The sequence below is a fragment of the Macaca mulatta genome, chromosome 9, assembly GCF_049350105.2.
Source record: "Macaca mulatta isolate MMU2019108-1 chromosome 9, T2T-MMU8v2.0, whole genome shotgun sequence".
In the NCBI taxonomy this organism is placed as follows: domain Eukaryota; kingdom Metazoa; phylum Chordata; class Mammalia; order Primates; family Cercopithecidae; genus Macaca; species Macaca mulatta.
In genome coordinates, this window is record NC_133414.1 from 117,697,723 (window position 1) to 117,706,107 (window position 8,385).

Genomic DNA, 8,385 nt, shown 5'->3' on the forward strand with positions numbered 1-8,385 from the left:
ACAGAAGCAGAAATGGGAGTGATGCAGCCACAAGCCAAGGAATGCCAAAGATTGCCAGCAACCACCTGCAGCTAGGAAGAGGCTAGGAGGGATTCTTTCTGGAGACTTCAGAGGGTACATGGCCCCGCCGGCACCTTATTTTCAGGCTTCTAGCCCTGAGAACTGGAAGAGTTGATTTCCGTTGTTTTAAGCTACTGAGTGTGTGGTAATTTGTTACAGTAGCCCTAGAAAACTCACATGATACCACACAAATGTAAGATGTTAATAATAGAGGAAACTGTGTGTGTTGGAGGGCAGGGAGTTACATGGAAACCCTCTGTACTATCTGCTCATTTTTTTTATAAATCTAAACTGATTTAAAACATTACGCCTACTAATTTTTTTTTTTAAATTTTACTTTAAGTTCCGGGATACATGTGCAGAATATGTAGGTTTGTTACATAGATAAACAAGTGCCATGGTGGTTTGCTGCACCTATCAACCAGTCATCTGGTTTTTAAGTCCCGCTTGCATTCGGTATTTGCCCTAATGCTCTCCCTCCCCTTACCCCCACCCCCCAACAGGCCCCGGTATGTGATGTTCCCCTCCCTGTGCCCATGTGTTCTCATTGTTCAACTCCCACTTATGAGTGAGAACATGTGCTGTTTGATTTTTCTGTTCCTGTGTTTGTTTGCTGAGAATGATGGTTTCCAGTTCCATCCATGTCCCTGCGAAGGACATGAATTCATTCTTTCTTATGGCTACATAGTATTCCATGGTGTATATGTGCCACATTTTCTTTATCCAGTCTATCATTGATGGGCATTTAGGCTGGTTCCAAGTCTTTGCAATTGTAAGTACTGCTGCAATAAACATAACATGTGAATGCATCTTTATAGTAGAATGATTTATAAAGCAAACAAAAGCCACATGAGATGCTATTTCATACCAACAATAATAGTTATAATAAAAAATAACAAATAATAATGAGTGTTGACAAGGATATGGGTAAATTGGAATGCTCATACACTACTGATGGGAATTTAAAATCAAGCAATTGCTTTCGAAAACAGTGTGGTAGTTCCTCAAGAGGTTAAACACAGAATTACCATATGGCCCAGTAATTCCATTCCTAGGTATATATCCAAGCAAAGTAAAAACGTATGTCCACCCAAAAACTTGCACATGAATGTTCTTAGCAGCATTATTCATAATAGCCAAAACATGGAAAGAAGCCAAATGTGCATCAACTGATGAGTAAGACAAAAAATGTGATATAAAAGAAATGAAGTCTATCTATCCCTGATAGATGTTATAACACAGATGGAGCCTGAAAAAAACACACTTAGTAAAAGAAGCCAGTCACAAAAACTACACATTGTATGCCTTCATTTATATGAGATGTCCAGAATGGGCAAATCCATAGAGACAGAAGGTAGATTGGTGGATGTCTAGGGCTGGAGGAAATGAAGAGAGGAAATGGGGAGTGACGGCTGATGAATGGGTACAGGATTCTTTTTAAGGGGTGATGAACATGTTCTAAAATGGGTTGTGATGTTGGTTATACAGCCCTGTCAATATACTAAAAATAATTGAATTGTGTGCTCGTTTCGGTAGCACATATACTAAAATTGGAACAATACCGAGATGATTAGCATGGCCCCTGTACAAGGATGACACGCAAATTCATGAAGCGTTCCATATTTTTAGTGGGAATTGAACAATGAGAACACATGGACACAAGGAGGGGAACATCACACACTGGGGCCTTTTGGGGTGGCGGGGGTGGTTAGGGGAGGGATAGCACTAGGAGAAATACCTAATGTATATGATGGGTTGATGGGTGCAGCAAACCACCATGGCACGTGTATACCTATGTAACAGACGTGCACATTGTGCACATGTACCCCAGAACTTTTCTGTTTTGCTCTTTTTAAAATTTTATTTATTTATTTATTATACTTCAAGTTCTAGGGTACATGTGCACAACTTGCGGGTTTGTTACATATGTATACATGTGCCATGTTGGTGTGCTGCACCCATTAACTCGTCATTTATGTTAGGTTTATCTCCTAATGCTATCCCTCCCCCCTCCCCCCACCCCAAGACAGGCCCCAGTGTGTGATGTTCCCCGTCCTGTATCCAAGTGTTCTCATTGTTCAATTCCCACCTATAAGCGAGAACACATGGTGTTTGGTTTTTTGTCCTTGCAATAAGTTGCTGAGAATGATGGTTTCCAGCTTCATCCATGTCCCTACAAAGGACATGAACTCATCCTTTTTATGGGTGCATAGTATTCCATGGTGTATATGTGCCACATTTTCTTAATCCAGTCTATCATTGATGGACATTTGGGTTGGTTCCAATTCTTTGCTATTGTGAATAGTGCCACAGTAAACATACATGTGCATATGTCTTTATAGTAACATGATTTATAATCCTTTGGGTATATACCTAGTAATGGGATTGCTGGATGAAATGGTATTTCTAGTTCTAGATCCTTGAGGAATCGCCCCACTGTCTTCCACAATGGTTGAACTAGTTTACAGTCCTACCAACAGTGTAAAAGTATTCCTATTTCTCCACATCTTCTCCAGTACCTGTTGTTTCCTGACTTTTTAATGATCACCATTTTAACTGGTATGAGATGGCATCTTATTGTGGTTTTGATATGCATTTCTCTGATGGCCAGTGATGATGAGCATTTTTTCATATGTCTGCTGGCTTCATAAATGTCTTCTTTTGAGAAGTGTCTGTTCATACCTTTACCCACTTCTGGATGGGGTTGGTTGTTTTTTTCTTGCAGATTTGTTTGAGTTCTTTGTAGATTCTGGATATTAGTCCTTTGTCAGATGAGTAGATTGTGAAAATTTTCTCCCATTCTGTAGGTTGCCTGTTCACTCTGATGGTAGTTTCTTTTGCTGTGCAGAAGCTCTTTAGTTGAATTAGATCCCATTTGTCAATTTTGGCTTTTGTTGCCATTGCTTTTGGTGTTTTAGACATGAAGTCCTTGCCCATGCCTATGTCCTGACTGGTATTGCCTCGGTTTTCTTCTAGGGTTTTTATGGTTTTAGGTCAACATTTAAGTCTTTAATCCATCTTGAATTATTTTTTGTATAAAGTGTAAGGAAGGGATCCAGGTTCAGCTTTCTTCATATGGCTAACCAGTTTTCCCAGCACCATTTATTAAATAGGGAATCCTTTCCCCATTTCTTCATTTTGTCAGGTTTGTCAAAGATCAGATGGTTGTAGATGTGTGGTATTATTTCTGAGGACTCTGTTATGTTCCATTGGTGTATATCTCTGTTTTGGTACCAATACCATGGTTCAACATATGCAAATCAATAAACGTAATCCAGCATATAAACAGAACCAAAGACAAAAACCACATGATTATCTCAATAGATGCAGAAAAGTCCTTTGACAAAATTCAACAGCCCTTCATGCTGAAAACTCTCAGTAAATTAGGTATTGATGGGACGTATCTCAAAATAATAAGAGCTATTTATGACAAATCCACAGCCAATATCATACTGAATGGGCAAAAACTGGAAAAATTCCCTTTGAAAACTGGCACAAGACAGGGATGCCCTCTCTCACCACTCCTATTCAACATAGTGTTGGAAGTTCTGGCCAGGGCAATCAGGCAGGAGAAGGAAATACAAGTATTCAATTAGGAAAACAAGAAGTCAAATTGTCCCTGTTTGCAGATGACATGATTGTATATTTAGAAAACCCCATCGTCTCAGCCCAAAATCTCCATAAGCTGTTAAGCAACTTCAGCAAAGTCTCAGGATACAAAAATCAATGTGAAAAAATCACAAGCATTCTTATACACCAATAATAGACAAACAGAGAGCCAAATTGTGAGTGAACTCCCATTCACGTTTGCTTGAAAGAGAATAAAATACCTAGGAATCCAACTTACAAGGGGTGTGAAGGACCTGTTCAAGGAGAACTACAAACCACTGCTCAACGAAATAAAAGAGGATACAAACAAATGGAAGAACATTCCATGCTCATGGATAGAAAGAATCAATATCATGAAAATGGCCATATTGCCCAAGGTAATTTATAGATTTAATGCCATCCCCATTAAGCTACCAATGACTTTCTTCGCAGAATTGGACAAAACTACTTTAAAGTTCATATGGAACCAAAAAATAGCCCACATTGCCAAGACAATCCTAAGCCAAAAGACCAAAGGTGGAGGCATCATGCTACCTGACTTCAAATTATACTACAAGGCTACAGTAACCAAAACAGCATGGTACTGGTACCCCAGAACTTAAAGTATAAGAAAAGAAAAATATCTGTGTATGAAATGCATTTGCAAAATAAAATTTAAAAATAATAATTGAATTGTACATCTCAAATGGTATGATACATGAATTACATCTCAACAAAGTTGTTATTTAAAAAAAAAAAAAAGGGTCGCAGAAAGAACATGTAACTTTTCCAAGGTCACATAGCTATTAAGTGGCAGAGCCAGAATTAGAACCAAAGCAGTCTGATGTGAAGGGGCCACACCCTCAGCCACTCTATAAACTGCATCTTTTGTAGTGTTTTCAACAAAATTATATAAAAACACCAAGGGAGACACGAGCCTAAAAGAGGAAGAAGGAAACCATCAGAACGGTGACTTCCTAGCTTTCCTTGCTCAGAGTCACTCCTGGTAATAGACAAGGGCAGGCTATGAGGGGAAAATGTCATTAAAGTCCTGATTACACTCACCGCCTCCTGTAGGGAAGGAGGCTCTTTTTTACCTTTGCAATTGTGAGAAGGGATATATTTAGGGGAGAAAAAAAAAAAAAAAAAAAAACTCTTATTCCAAGCAATATGATAAACACATTCCCAGTACCCACTTAAGTTATTTAGATGCATGACAAGGCATCATTTAAACCCAACTTAAAATGAACTCTAATGAGGCGATATTGCCTTCCGTTTTACAACCTGTCACACATTTGCTTTTCTTTCATGATAGATGCTGCAAGTCTGTCAAGTAAAATCAAGATTTTTTTTCCAATGACTGAAATGTTTATGCACATAACAAAGATATTGTCAGGTTGTGTTCTGTTCAACCGTGATTTTTTTTTTTTTTTTCCAAATGATAGGGGTTGGACTCCACTGACGGAGTGAGCTGCATTCTCCAGGCAGCCTCCCTTAGGCCTGCGTTCTGGATGGAGGGGTCACGGTTATGCATTCTTCTGATCCATAATGAGAAGCTAACTGTCCAACCAATGAGCCTGGGACAAACCCCACAGGCAACAAAACTCAAAGGAGGACAGAATCTTATGGGGTATATTTAATGGAATGAGTGGTTGTGGAGGAGTTCCTGAGTTGGAAAGACAGGACCCATGTCAGGAAGGGCCTTATGAATGTGAACATTAGCAGGGCTTGGAGAGCCTCTAAAGGATGTCCAGTGGAGGAGAAACATTTGATATCTGAACATAATTTCTGAAAGCATTATGGAATGTCTGTTTGAGGGAGCAAGACAAGAGACGGTATAACCTAAATGGATAAACACACATAGACACGTCATCTTATTTACTGAATAATTGTACAGACTGTGGGTTATAAAGATCTGGGTTCAAATCTTGTTCTGCCTCTGGCAAATATATGAGTTTGAATAATTTTTTAATTTATTGTTTCAAATTTTTACCTGCAAAAGAAGGATAAAATGATATTCCTTTCCCGGGATTTAAATGGAAATAAAAATAAAGTATTTACTCCATATCATTACGTGTTTTAAAACACAAGATAATTAGGCAATGTTGAGTATTGTTGTTTGTCCATAATGAGTTAAGTGTTGAATGATGGGAAATACAATGATTTATAGGCCAAAGAAATAATAGAATTGAATTATTGAATTCATCTTGGTGGTCTTCATGATGTCATTAGATAATTTGTCAGATGCTAACAATGCCATAGAAATGTAGTTTTTTATGGGATCAAAGAATGAACTGAAAATTCCAGAAATACCCAGAAATTTCAGAAATTCATAGAATACCTGGAAATTACACTGAGAAGAGTGAATCAATCAATTCATCAATTAAACATGCATTGACATGTTCTTTTCTTTTCAACTTGACAAGCATTCAGCAAAATCCCACTTGGTACCAGGCACTAGTGACAGTGATAAGAATAAAATAAAATTCTTATATGTTTCAGAGATGTCAGACACATACACAGTCAAGAGTAACTCACAGAGATGGGGAAAGCCAGATTCTGCTCAATGAGAGGGGTCTGAGCAGACTCTAATGTAAGAAAGTATGAGACATATTCAGAAATAGAGAATCTTAGTGTCTGATGAGTAAAGACATATAAGTCTAGAAAAATAACTTATGACCTAATATACAAACTTTGTGCTTTATTTTTATGTATAACATAGGACATTGAGAGATATTAGAAAAATAGGATTGCCAACGAAAGAACTATTTTAATTTAGATTCATCTGTCAAAAATAGATGGAATTGGAAGAGGCAATGAGTAGAGCCAAAAAGTTGCTCAACTATTACAGTATTCCAGGAGTGAGACTTTGGGAACCTGCACTACCGCAATAGGAAAAGAAAAGAAACTGTGAAACAACATAAAGGAAATACTGAATTATGATAAGAAAAGGAGATGGCAGGATGACAAGAAATTTACCCTGGTGTCATTAGTGATTAAAGTTACTTTGTAAGCTATAAAGAGTTATGCAAATATGACACTATGCACACCTTTCATTTTGTTTGAAAAGAAAAAAGACACACTTACACACAAAAAATGAAATCAAAATAATGTAGACACAATTCATGTTTCTTGGATGATAAGAAAAATTTACAGAGGCCAATTGACTTGTCCCAGGTTACACCACAAGTGGCAGAGTTGGAATTTGGACTGGCATCAGTTCCTCTTTGCGCCATAGCACAAGTCACTATAGGCAACTGCTCTTATACCAGGTCTAGTTGTAAAATAACCCCAGAGTTGTTATCGTTGTACACCACTGAATTGCTGTTGCTACCAGAAATTTACCTCTAAGTACACCTTATGCCTTTGTCGTCTTTACTCAACACATTGCAGTTGTCAAAGAACATCTTTTTGTATGTTACAAAGGCCCATTTGCAACAGCTCTTGGCTTACTATGTCATAGACAACTAGAACTATGGAAACTTAAAACATATTTGCTATTCCCATGTATCAAAAATTGGAACTCACTTCATAGTACTAGTCACTTCAACCTCTCTTCTTCTAAGACTCCCTGATTCTTGGGATTTATGAGTATCTGACAAAATAAGCTCACTGAAGACAGATATCTTTATCTGTTTTATTCAATGATACACCTCAAGTGCTAGAATGGCAACTGTCACACGGTAGAGGCTCAATAGATGTTTGTTTAACGTCTGAATCCCTTTCTTCTGGATAACAAAGATGAAAATATTTGAATATATTTATGCGATGCCAGAAATCAAGTGCTTAAACTCTGTTTTTCCAAGAGGCCAAGTAGAACAAATTCTTCACTACTAGATCTCTCTGAATCACTTTACAACCAAAGCAGCACTGCAAGACTATCCCAAGCATGGCCCTTAGGTAATGGTTTTATTTGTCATTTGATTCTTAGGGAGTCGATAGGCAGAAACAGTCAACCTAGATTTAAATGACCAGAGAGACTCTTGGACTACTTGCAAATGAGGGAAACTCTATTCTCTCTCTTTCTTGTTTATTATCGTCATCAGCCTCAAAGATTTCCAAGGAAGGGCAGCATGCTGTGATGGAAATAACATGGGCCTTGAGTCCAGGAAAAAAAAACCTCTGCATTCCAGCCAACTACTCACTCGCTGTGTGACCTAGGACAAATGACTATACACCTCTGCACCTATTTACAGCATCGTTAGCTGTAAAATTTGGACTAGACTATCTATATTAAGTTGTTGCTGTTGTGAAAATTAAAGATAAAGCATAAAGGTGTTGACACATAGGAAATTCTTAGGAAACACTGTTTTTATTTTTACATGTGCTAATTATTTCTCTTTGCCCACATATCGCTGAAGATAAAGGTGAAAGGTAATCTAAGGGGAGGAAACATGTACCCAAGCTTGTGGATATGTGCAATTCATCAGAGTAATTGTATAGGGGGGAAAAAGCAACCTTGTGGCATCTACTCAGGTCTATTTAATGAGTCCTGTGCAGGGGATCCTGCGGCTGGCTCCTTTTGTTCATTAAAGCCCAATGGTGTGTGGAATTCAAAGCAGGGGTGCACAGTCAGAAATTCACCTTTTAAAAATAAGATCTGCTATGATTCCCTCCAGGGACTGTGGCACAGGAAGAAGTTGCCTGTTCCAGGGGCTGCCTGCTGTGTGGGAGAGTGACCATCACTGACTTTCACTTGTCAAATACATTTCTTAGTCCTCAGTATTTACTCCTGAG

General features: G+C 38.2%; 1 non-coding gene across 1 annotated transcript; it reads left to right on the forward strand.

Annotated features, from left to right (window-relative positions):
- The first annotated feature begins 1,580 nt into the window (after positions 1-1,580).
- On the forward strand, positions 1,581-1,687 carry LOC114670269 (U6 spliceosomal RNA). The gene has a single exon (XR_003719737.2). It is a non-coding gene; the product is annotated as a U6 spliceosomal RNA (small nuclear RNA).
- Positions 1,688-8,385: the final 6,698 nt, after the last annotated feature.